This window comes from Megalopta genalis, chromosome 3 (genome assembly GCF_051020955.1).
Source record: "Megalopta genalis isolate 19385.01 chromosome 3, iyMegGena1_principal, whole genome shotgun sequence".
NCBI lineage: Eukaryota > Metazoa > Arthropoda > Insecta > Hymenoptera > Halictidae > Megalopta > Megalopta genalis.
The window spans coordinates 5810586-5823097 of record NC_135015.1 but is presented as its reverse complement, the minus strand read 5'-3'; the positions used below and the strand labels follow the sequence as shown (position 1 = coordinate 5823097).

The window sequence follows — 12512 nt, the reverse complement described above, 5'->3', positions numbered from 1 at the left end:
TGAATGTGTCTATGTTTACGCGCTAAAACATTTCCGATGCAGTTAATTATTTGATATCTTCAATTGAAGTATTATTGTGGTTATTTTTAGTATCGTTTACAACATTTTTGAGCTGTCAGTTGAAGCCACAAAATCACAGTGCAGTCGAACAATTACAGTAGTATCTCGATTATCCGATCGTACGACAAATTAGCGAAAAACTGAAGATAACATTGTAACTAAATAATTGTTCTATCATCCGAACACTCTTGTTTCTTGTTTTGGTTAGTTAAAACAACCGAGATACTTCTGTGTTAATATTTTAAGCTGTTCAGATTGAAACGGAGAAATGTTGGCCGGTATTTTGAGAGAATATGTCAAAACCGAAATGGAACAAGTCTGGTGTCACGTATCACATTTTTCCTTTTCCAGATAAAAATATGTATACCACGAAATTTCATTGCACTTCCATAAAAATGTTTCAGTCCATGTTTCCGGTAACAAAAATCATACATGCATTTAGTTAACGTTCTCAACTTTTTGAAGCTTGATGAATCACAAGCGGATTTAAATATTGAAAGAATTCAAGATCAAAAACGAAATTGTAAATCACACGTCCGTTTACCAAGACAGAAATAAGTGAGAGACCTCGATATCACAGTACAGTTTCCTAAATATTTTACAGATTTCAACCTACACGGAGTAAGAATCATATGTATATTTAGCTAGCAGAATTTTCAACTGTCTGAAACTCCGTAGATTGAAACAGCAGAACCGTTCTCCGCGAATTCGAGGGAACAAAATCGAAGCGGAGGAATTCGAAGGTTCTCCGGATAAATCAGCGGGAACGAAGACGCGAAGGGGCTGGTTTCCGGCGAGACAGCATCGCTCGGTGAAAAATCCGCCCTTTCCTCGCAACTAAGTTCGAAGCATCGCAGTTTAGAAGCGTCGTTCTCCGGGTAATAATACATTTCGCTGGCGCAACGTTTAATCAAGAGCCCACTCCTGCTACCCGGCTCTCCCGAGCTGCCTTTGAGGAAACTTTTTCACGCGGGAGGATGAAAAATATTTATTGCGTTCATACGTTCCAACCCCACCGCCAGATTCCCCGGCCCTTTTATCGTGATACGCGATATTTCGGCGGAGAACGACGCAACTTGGTTGCGTAGGGGAGGACAAGTATTTCTTGATGAATGGATGGACTGCGAGCAAGGACGCTGGGGTATTTCCATAGGACCTGACCGAGATGAAACGTAACATTAATCACCACGGGGATGTAAGAAGCACCAGTAGATGGCATTAGATCTAATATCGGAGCTCTACGAGAAGAATTTATTCAGGAAGCCATTGCCAAAAACTCGCCATAATCGCGGTCGCGGTCGCCATTAATTCTTAGCGATTCCTATCGATTCGATCAAGGTCCTGTATCTTTCCTTTTCTAGATGGATAATATTCGGTGCAGATACGAGATTAGGATTCAAACTAAATTGATGCAACGTGTCAAATAAGATATTATAATAATAATATCGCTACTGTCAAGAGCCATCTGAGAACACATGCTACCGATTAAGAATGAGTTCGTTCGAATTTCTGGGACGCTACACAAGGTCTAAATTTACTCTCAATGTACCATAGTCTGACATGTTTCTCTAAAATACAAGATTGCGAAAGCAGCACAATTTGTATAAAGTGTCGAGTAAGATCTCCCGCGCAACTGCTTCCAAGGGTCGAGTGAAATTCACAGATTTTTCACATTCAACGTTAAGAGATCAAATCTGAAGGAACAATAGCGAACATCTCGTGACAGCGGACAAACTACGGTACTTAATTTACGAAATGGAGGAGCACGGTTATGTGGGCTAAACAAGTTCAAACACTTTCACAAATTTGTCACTGTTGGGAGTTACAGATCGACGTTGAGAGATCGAGTACACGTAATAAAGTAAGAACGAATGCCTTGCGATAACAGGTCTCGGATCTCATAATCTAGGAATCGGCGCAAAACGCGAGGAACGATACCGACGGACAGTTTAAAACCGGTTGAAGTACTCGGCGATCATTCTATTCACCTGTCAGCCGGGGTTCCGCAGTTTCTCTCGGGGACGTTATAATAAAACGTTTCGAGGTATCTGTTCAATCCCCTGGCAGACAACGCGCGTCTCGGCCGGGCGAGAAGATTCCGAGACGCAGATGCGACGTGTTTCTATTTTCCACTTCTTTCCCGGACGATAAAAACGGAAAAAGAAACAAGACCCAGGGATGAGTGTTATCACCCAGAGAAGCCTCAAGGAAAGATTTTCACGCGGCCAACCGTAAATTTCGGCGTCCGCGCGCACAGCCAGACATCCCCGTTTTTGCGCTCGCATGATGAACGAGCGAATTTACCTCTTCCCGCGTGATATATACGTGGAAATACGTCTCGGTGTCTCCGGTTCGAGCGGCTGCACGCTACGCAGCTAACCGCGAACGTCGCGAGCTGGTTCCACGTTTGTCGTATTAGCGGAAGAAGATGGAATCTTCGAGATCGAATACCGCGAGCATCGCGGGGAACCCGTCGACTCGGTCAATCGTTGTCATCGAGGTCGATATTCAATCGGGGAGCACGATAAAGCGGGCCACGCTGGAAAAAATCGGTCGCGACCCAAATCTCTCGCAATAAACATCGCGCAAGACGTGTTGTCGATCCCGTCGACGATCGTTTCAACGCGTACATTATCCCCGTAACCGTAGACGTTACTTTTTCCTCCGACGGCGGGGGACCGTGGAAGGGGATTAATTAAAAATCTCATCGAGTGGATTATGTACTTTAATCGAGGAACGATTTTCATCGGGAATAAATTGGAATCGACTCGGGAGGGTAGAAAGAGAGAGAGAGAGAGAGAGGGAGAGAGAGATGGGTTCTTGATGCTGCGCCCGGCAGAGGCGGATTGGAAGGTCCGTCGAGGGGTGACGAGCGGCGAAGAAAGTGCTGACAAAGAAACTGGGTTAACGCATTTAAAATCACGATACAAACCGTCGCGTCGCCGAGATAGATGGCCCGGAAAAATGGAGCGCGCGTGGACCGTCGGGAAACGACTCGCGCGCCGGAAAGGGAACGCGGGGCGATTACTCGAACGGAGAAAGTCTCGAGAAGAAACTGCGCTCGGTTTGAGCGACTGGAGCAACGGGGGAAAATAATAATTATCGAGTGGCGGACCGCGAGGCGGGAACTTCGAAAGTAACGATCTCGTTATCGTTTCGCTCGGAGAGCCGAAGGACTTAAGATAATAAGTTTGCTTGGGAGGGCGGGGAACGTAATAAGGAACTAGAGTGCGCTCTCCACCGGTGAAAAGGAAATAGTACTCTCCGCTCCGGCGTCCTCCGCTGGACCACTCAACTTATTAATTCCATTAATAATTCCTTCAACCGATTTGACGCACCGACACGGTCCCGCGTTCCTCCGGAGAGACTCAGCTGACGTTTCTACAACGGGAGCTGGGTTATTCCTCGAGGAGCGCCGGATTCCGGCGACGAGCGTGTCAACGGGGGAGCTGCCGGAACGAGAATGGACGGCGAGTAACAGAGTGGCTCGTGACGGGCTACGAAAAATCCGGTCCATCAAGAGCGATGGTCTCCGGCGAATGATTCCCGAACTTCCGGGCGACTCGCGGGGTGCGATGGGGCTGGCTCGAACGTCATCTACGCGGAACTTTTCGGTCGCTGCACATTGCTCGAAGATATAAACGACGAGAGAGAGAGATAAGGGAGTTAAGAGAGAAAGGGAGGGAGAGTGAGAGCGAGAGAACGAGAGAGAAAGAGAGAAGGTAGAGATCCACCGCGAGCCGGATTACTCCATCTCTGTCCGACGGATGACGTCCAGGATCAAGCTCCACCCACACACATGCCTGCAGCCAACACACAAGGTACACCCACACGCACACGTATTGAGACTCGGACGTGTGTACGCGGATTGCGAGCGTGCAAACGTCGATACACCCACACAGTGACACCGGTCCACAGAACCTCCTCGGGGATAATCGGAGCGGCGTCCTTGCCGATCCAGGAACGAATATCGCGTTATTTTAAACAAAGATTGTGCTTAATGAACCATCGTACCTTCTCGGGTGTGATGAGCGGCGTGATGTACGTGGTGACCGCCGTCGTGTACACTTTTCGATGACTGCTGGGTGCTGCAGGTCACTCAGTACTGCCGCGAGTACCGAGCGCCGTGCGATCAACGTTTCGGCTTGCTTGCGTCAACGGCGAACGGAACGGACAGACGATCGAGGAACCACCGGTGGTGTCTCCTCGTGCTGTCACACGCTTTAACGCTTCCTTCAGCACACGCGTATACAACCTCCTTGGCAGCCCGTGGCTTCCAAGGCAACGCTAACAACGATGCTCACTTCCTGGCGCCGGTTCCGTTGCGTCGATCCCGCGGATCCGTCACAACTCGATGAGATTATCGTGTAAGCCGGTACGTACGATCGACGACGATAGGAGGCTGGCTCTCGAACCAATATCACGATCCTCGCAGCAGAAACGGTGATCTTCTCTGGCGAACGGTTCGCTAATCGTCGAACGGCTTACATTCGCGCGCGTAGCACACTACTGGAGTCGCGTAATCGCGACCGCTGGCACACTGATTCTGAAGCGTAGCACAGACAGGGGTAGAAACGGCGAACTGGCCGAGTGACACACTGCTCCGCTAGCCACCCGCGAGATATCTGGACAGCCTCAGAGGGGTACGAGGATCCTGAAGATCAATCGACGGTTCACGCGTGACGTTTGCGTATCCTCGCGCGAGACGACGGGGGTAGGTAGCACCTGGCGGATGATCCTGTTCTCGATCGTCGTCGACTCGTCACACGTATTTATCCCGCGACCGTTCTCTCTCTCTCACTCTCTCTCTCTCTTTCTCTCTCTCTCGCAGCGGAACGTCGAGCGCGTCGGGGTCTCGTCTCGTCTCGTCGTAGTCGAGTCGAGTCGAACCGTCGGGTCGGACGAGCAAAGGCGACGGGGGTGGAACAGAGACAGAATGTGATTATCCGTGTAGAAGAGCACAGAGAGAGGCAGGTGGTCGTTGTCGCGCTCCTTGTCGTCGTGCGTCGAATTCAATGCTGTACGCTGTGATGCCGAGAACGGAATGGGGCGATCGTGGAGGCCCGGGCAGTGGAGCCGTAGCGAGGGGAGGTGGCGGAGCCGCGCGGATCCAATGTGGTGGGGTGCACGATGAAGGAGCGAGGGATAGAAACCAGGGAGGGGCCCCTACCCCCCGTTTCCCCTGTGTTTCGCCACTATCGGGCAACCCGCTACCCCTCCGAGGCGCGCAGGCGCCCCCGGGGCGCTGCCGTCGCTCGAGGGGGATAGCGCCTCTCGGATATTCTAGCTAGTCGGAGAAAGCTGTACCGCACGCGCCCGAGCGAGATCGAGCGAGCTTTCGAAGGGGCAGAGGGGTTCTGGTCGAGGGTGCGAGAGGGAGAGACGGTTCTCCTTCTCGCTCGCTTCCTTCCTTCCTTCGCGAGGCACCCCAGCATCGACCGACGCTACGCGACGCACACCACGTCGCGCGTCGCGTCGCCTCGCGTCGCGCCACACCGCTCAGCTCAGCGCCGCTCAGCGCCGCGCCGTGCAGCGTCGTGCAGCGCTACCGATGTGCTCTGCTCTGCTCTGCTCTGCTCTGCTCTGCTCTGCTCTGCTGTGCTTTCGTGTACCACGCCGCGACGCGCTCCTCCTCGCCACGCCGACCCAACGGGAATACTTAATGCCAGCGGAGAACCTGACTGCCTGACTGCTCCTCCTCGCCACGCCACGCTCGCTTGACGGCGGGATAGAGCCGCGCGATGGTAGGGAGAGAACGGTCGAGTGGCGAACGTCAGGTGGGAGCAACCCGTTACCGAGGTAGGGGAACCAGGAGGGGAAGCCGGATTGTGCTCGAGTCGTGCTGTGTGCCTGTGCAAGCTGGTGTGTCCGTGCTCTACACGATCCCCGAAACGGTGCATGACTACTTGTTACGCGTTCGCGAGCTAAATTCCTGGCACGACGCGATATTGAATGAAGTGTTTCTTCGCGCGAATCTGGAACCGCTGTCAGACGTACGTACATACGATACCGTCGCCCTCCTTATCCGTCTCACCCTCCTCTACGCGCTTCCTCTGCTACTTACCATCCGTCTTCCCTTCGCCAACCCTCTCGCGGCGCTACTATCCCCCCCCCCCCCGGTAGGAGACGTTACGCGACTCGGAGACGCGAAACCAGGTGAGATCTTGAAAAATCCAATTCCACGGAAACTCCGGCGAAAATCGTTCCTTTGATTCCTGCTCACTCACCGATGTCGCCGGATATCCAGCTCTGTATTTTTAGGGTCCAGAATCTGGGGCATCCGCCGGCAACAAGCGTAGATCGCCTGATTTGATGTCCCGCTGACAGCTGCCAGTGGAATAGCTGCGCCGACGCTCGGCCCGAAAGTGGTACGGTCTCGCGCTTAAGAAGCCCCTCGGTCTGACCAATATTGACCACCACTACTTCCGACGGATCCTAAAGCCAGCCACTTCGACGGGCCCTCCGCCTGGCCAGAGGCCAGCATCCTAGCTTCCTCTCTCTCGCTCTCTCGCTCCTCTCTCTTTTGCTCGCTCGTCTCCCCTCTCCACTTTCTTTTACGTCCAGCGACTCTCCGTGTAAACGTATCCTACGCTTAACACGGAAGGAAGGGGCTAACCTAACCCAGAAAGATTTCATTGAGCCACAACGTGACTTGGCCCGCTGCCAATACTATGAACGCTACGCACACCCGCACGCCGATTCGCCCCGTTCGCTTCCAAAGCACGCGCCCCCCCCCCCCCCCCGGTATCCAGTGGAAAAGGCTGCCTCCGTGGAAATCAGAATCGCATAATTCGCGCCGTTTGTTTTCCCTCCGTCGCGTCGACGTGCGCGGGATACAATTGACGCGTAAACACTACGTGTACGCCCGCCGACACCGGGACTTTTTCATTTAAAATGTACCCAGTGCTCGAATCGGTATTTAACTCGCTTATAAACATCGGCGTACGGCGATCAATTTAACACACACACACACACACACACCTCCCCGTGATCCGCACTATCTACTTTAAAGTCTTCTCCTTCGATTCAGTCTTTACTAACCCTATGCCGTACTCTTACAGGTCTAACGTGATGAAAATTTCTAGCAAAAACCTGGACTATGCCATCCCATAATTATGTTAATATCCGGAAAAGGGTGATTCCTGAGGTCATTTGAAGTATCGTTTTCCTTAACGAAAATGCAATCCGCTGCTTCGTTTACGAGTTATTAACGAAAAACAGTGACCAATGAGAAGCCAGATCAGATGGCGCGAGGCGGTCGGAACAACAAGCGGCCGCCTCGCATCAGCCGAGCTCGCCTCTCATTGGCCACTGTTTTTCGTTAAATAACTCGTAAACGAAGCCGCGGATTGCATTTTCGCTAAGGAAAAAGTTTCTTCAAATGATCTCAGGTATCCCTCGTTTCCAGCTGTTAACATAATTATGGAACACCCTATGTAATTCTTTTAAATGGAAGTAAAATTTTGTTTCCTTATTATTAATGTTTCAGCATAATAAATATAAACCTTTTTCCTCCCTCTAAGAAAGTATTACAATTAAGGAAAATACAATCATTCTAACCGTAAAAAAATGGTGCGATATGGAGGTAAAATTCTATTAAAACTCTTTTGTACGAAGAAAACATTGAAGATTGGTGCAGAAGCTATGCAACTCAATTCTCAGAAGTACTCTACTTGCTAATAATTTGTGTATTCTCTACATTGTTGACTGTTAAGTGCAAAAGCCACGCAATTTTGACTGTCTTAATAAGTACATATCTGTGACCGGAAAATTTTTACTTAGAAGGTACGGTCAATTATCAATTATTCAACTATCAAATAATCTCCACGAGTTTCACGTACACCGCAGCAACGAACACTTGCAGCTTTTTGCGGGAAAATCTCACAGAGAGACGACCGTGAGAATTTGTTCGTCGAGCGCTGCGTGGCGCGAGGAATGCGCGCGCGACAGGGAAACTCGCAGAAAATAGCTCGGCCAATAATTCCCAGCGGATTTGGTTGTCGCATTTGTTCGTGGTAACGGGGCGCACAATTGGTCGCGAAATATTGCGGAATAGGGCCATGGCCCGACCTTATTAGGGGCTGTGTCGCTTGTTCTATAACACGGAGACGCTGGCGGTGTTAGCAACAACGGCAACATCAACTTGCCGTTCCGAGATGATAATAGTTACGCGAGGGACCAGCGGAGAGGAGCAAGGTGGAAGAGGCGCTGGTGTATTCAGCATTTGGCTTACATCCAACGCAAGATGCTGAATGAACTTGGCGGGAAAACCGCAGCAGCGCGTGCTTCCTCCTGTAGTGCGAAAGGCGCATCCACAACTGACAACAGGCAACGCTCGACCTGACCCGCAGAGATGAAGAGAGGTAGAAGGAGAGAGTAAGAGAGAGAGAGAGAGAGAGAGAGAAGAAGTAATTGGAGACCCCAAGACCCGCCTAATTGCTCGATCAACCGTCTTTCTTAAGTTCGGGGGACTCAGCAGATTTCGCGAATCGCTGCCTTAATCCGACTCTAGGCACGCTTCCGATAAAATTGCACTGTTCCTCGGAACTATTGTTTCATGAATATTTAAATACTTTGCTAGTTTGTTTTGGTTTATTTTTTAGTGACCTTCATGACATTACTGCTCGTCTGTAAAGTACTCAATGAGCACTCGACAAAATATCCTGGCATAATCAAGAAATTTGCTTGTCCCGTCGATTACGATTTTTCTGTACGTTTCTAACTGTTTTAATCGCTGTTGGCATGCTGTAGATTAATGACAACGCAGTTCAAGAATAACGCGAAATAATTAAGAACTAATTCATGTACAATAACTGGAGTGCGCATCATTATGCATTTATGGTACGTAAAACTTGAAAATGTAAGACAATGCACGTATCAATAAAAATTGATCGTTCAACTACCACGTGTTCGCCACATGAAATCTGCAAAACGCAGCGAGAAACTTTTTCGTTCTACGACTGTTTATCACATCATTCATGGAAATGAAAATTCCGACGCTCTAAAAAAAAAGCCGGTGTTCCGCCAGCGTCGCGACGAATCTCTCGGCGATGCAACCAGCTGCAATGTTGGCGGAACGTCGACGAAATTTGCAAGAGGCGGTTTTCTCCGAAGAGTCTCGACAGCGAGAACTGCAATTTTATTTAGTATCTGGAACACGTCGAGTGTTATCTTTCAAAAGTATTTCTTTGGAGGGACGGTCGGTGCGTAATAACCGAGAGCGATGATGAAACTCCACGCGAGTGATTTTTAAATTATTGCAGTCCCAAGTGCAGGAAATGAGGAAAGTTCCCGGCGGCGCAGGCTCGGCGGCGGACCGGGCATCTAAAAACACGAATTCTTTCACGAACCGTTTTACGTCACAAGATTAAAGCTGGGACGTGCGGCAGTATGTTTCCACGGCCGTGAAGATTAGCGGGCGCGAGAGAGAAGAGGGAAAGAGAGAGAGAATTCGAGAGAGAGAGAGAGAGAGAGAGAGAGAGAAGGAAGCGGTCGTGGCCGTCAGAGTATTCCCTCTCCCGCCTCAGCACAAGAATTTAACCGGACGACGTGATCCAGCGGCCGGTTCAACCGTTCCGCAATAGTCATTACTCCAGGGATTGTCAACTGTCAAGGATGACGTGTAATCATGATATTGGAATGTAACTCAGTTATCACGGTGTAGGAGAGCAGCCCAGCCCTTACCTCCGGGGTTTCAATTGGCCAGAATGCGACACACGAACGCCGCGGACACGTCAACACACAACTCCGGTTTACACTATGACGACACCATACTCAATGGGGCTGCCAGATCAAAACGATGAACGAATCTACTCATTGCATTTCTGCTATTTATTAGCAGACTCGCCTTTCTCGTTAAATTCCTATATAATTTAGATTTCTCAGAGTTGTCACATTCGTGGGAGTTATCAAGAATTCTTAGCTGCAATCGCTATGGTGCCTCCTCGAATATTTATTTATTTATTTACTAATAAACGGGCATAGACTCTTGTAGTATTTAGATTTTAGATTTCTCTGAGTTGTCACATTCGTGGGAGTTATCAAGAATTCTTAGCTGCAATCGCTATGGTGCCTCCTCGAATATTTATTTATTTATTTACTAATAAACGGGCATAGACTCTTGTAGTATTTAGATTTTAGATTTCTCTGAGTTGTCACATTCGTGGGAGTTATCAAGAATTCTTAGCTGCAATCGCTATGGTGCCTCCTCGAATATTTATTTATTTATTTACTAATAAACGGGCATAGACTCTTGTAGTATTTAGATTTTAGATTTCTCTGACTTGTCACATTCGTGGGAGTTATCAAGAATTCTTAGCTGCAATCACTATGGTGCCTCCTCGAATATTTATTTATTTATTTACTAATAAACGGGCATAGATTCTTGTAGTATTTAGAAATTATGACACAGAAGTATAGTACAGACAGAAAGACATGATAGAGCCAGAATAAAAGTATAAACTATGAGTTAAAAAATAGAGTGAATAGTGAACGCTTAAAATCTTTTACATCGTTGGTGAAAAGGTTAATATCAGTGGAGTAATAGTTCGCTAAGGAGAGAATTCTGTGCATTGGGTCCATATTAGTAAACCTCATGACTTGATACTTTGGTCTAAATAAAAGTGACGACCTTAGTAACGGCCTCGGAATATTGAAATTTGCGTATCCAAGGATAGTAGAGTTATTTACCGCATCCCCGATTATTTATTAAAGAAAAAATAACAGACAACCCTACTATCTTTCAGGGGAAATATAAATAAATCCCGTCTCGCACGCTTGCGACAATATTAAAGAATGCTGTCAAAGTTGCGTTACTGACCAACGTCTCGTTGAAATGAATTTAAATGCTTTAGTTAACGTTGTATAGACTGTTTTTGAAACTGAAGAAATGTATTACCGATGCGTGTTCGATTATCACGTGCTTTACTGTTTCGTGATTTCTTGAGTTCCGTTCGGTATCGCGATTTCTGACGTTGTATCGAGTCTGATTGTGTTATATTCGTCGTCGGTACGGTTATTTCGTGATTGGATATGCATGAAGTCGGATGATGGTTGTCGAATTTTCTCATTGGTGTCAAGTTTCGTCTAGCAGCGTCGAAGAAGCAGCCACTCTGATCAAAGACTGACTGTTTCCAGAAGAACTTCAGCACACAAACTCCGCGTCTATTTAAAAAGAAGCAGACACGTTCTTTTCCCTGCAATTTTAAACAAATCCGCAGCCCGTCCGACAAAAGCCCGATCGCTAATTCCTGGCGTAGTTTAGTGAATGGAGGTCGAACAGCAATACTGCGGACTCCTTTGATCAAGAAAAGCTCTCGAGCGTCCAGAGCCGCGAACAAAAGCGGGCGTTTAAACGGCCAAGTTCCGCGCGGAAGCTTCGGAAAAACCGTGCCGCCTGTTTACGTAACGGAATCAATAACAATGTCTCAGTGGTGCGCGCGGAGAAACATAAATTATAAACGAAAAGAACAGTAGAAAAGTTTTCCGTCCCCCGGTGGACGGTGACTCCCCCCGCTGGCTCCCCGGCGCGGCGTCCGCGCGCTCTCTCGGTATTTGTCTCGACGACAGTACAAGGGCAGCATGTTTTCGTCGGCGATGAGGAAAACAGTCGGACGGGGTTTCAAATCCCGTGCCCCTTCCCCCGATTCTCCACCCTCCGCCCCGCATACGGGATGAACGGGGACGAAGGGAGGGCTCGAACGTTGGAGTTGGAAGAAGGGCGCGATAGGAGGAGGAGGATGAAGAGGAAGAGGAAGAAGACGAAGAAGAAGAAGAGAGGATAGATACTCGATTGGACCAGCCAACTGCAGCGAAACTCTTCGACATCGACCTAGTTCGTCGTTTTCCGCATGACGTTGCTGCGCCAGTCGGGGTTTTTGGTTGCGATTTTCAGGTTCGATACTTATCCCCCAAGATATACGGCTCATCCCGGCCGACTCACCTCTGCCTCCATTTTCCCCGGTGCCTTCCTTGAAACCGCCCTTTAGCATACCCTTCCGCTCTTCTGTTTCTTCAGGTTTCTGTTTCCCTGGCGTCTCCGATTCGCACGCGCGCAGACCTTACACATGCTCGCGGACCTCTCTCCGTCCTCCTCGCCAACTGTCACTCCGTCTCTCTTTCTCTCTCTCTCTCTCTCTCTCTCTCTCTCTCTCTCTCTCTCTTTCTCTTTCCCTGATCCCTCGGCCACGGAATCAAGCTGGAAACGAGGAGCTCGAAACTTCTCTAAAATATTGGATGCGACTCTCCTCGACTTATTCAAGCAGTACCCGAGTTGTCTGTGTGTCTACTTTAGCCCGTTCGGCGGCGTCCTCGCTCGCTCCGCTCCGCTCCGCGTTCTCCATTCCGCGGCGCTCATTCACCGCGGACCTCGGGTTGTTCACGGCTTGTTTGAAGGCTCCGCTGCCGAGGTTGTCGGGAGAGAAAACCGGGGCTAGCTAGACACCGCCGCCGTA

General features: G+C 49.2%; 1 protein-coding gene across 9 annotated transcripts in view; it reads right to left on the bottom strand.

Annotated features, from left to right (window-relative positions):
* Rbp6 (RNA-binding protein 6) overlaps positions 1 to 12512 on the bottom strand; it is a 1210230-nt gene that overhangs the window by 332504 nt on the left and 865214 nt on the right. Inside the window, exon 1 of one of the 9 annotated variants that reach the window (XM_076519697.1) lies at positions 4075 to 5216. The exons of the other annotated variants lie outside the window; for them this stretch is intronic. The gene's annotated coding sequence lies outside the window, so the exon portion shown is untranslated. Of the gene's footprint in view, positions 1 to 4074; positions 5217 to 12512 lie in introns of those variants that run through there. 9 annotated transcript variants of the gene reach the window in all.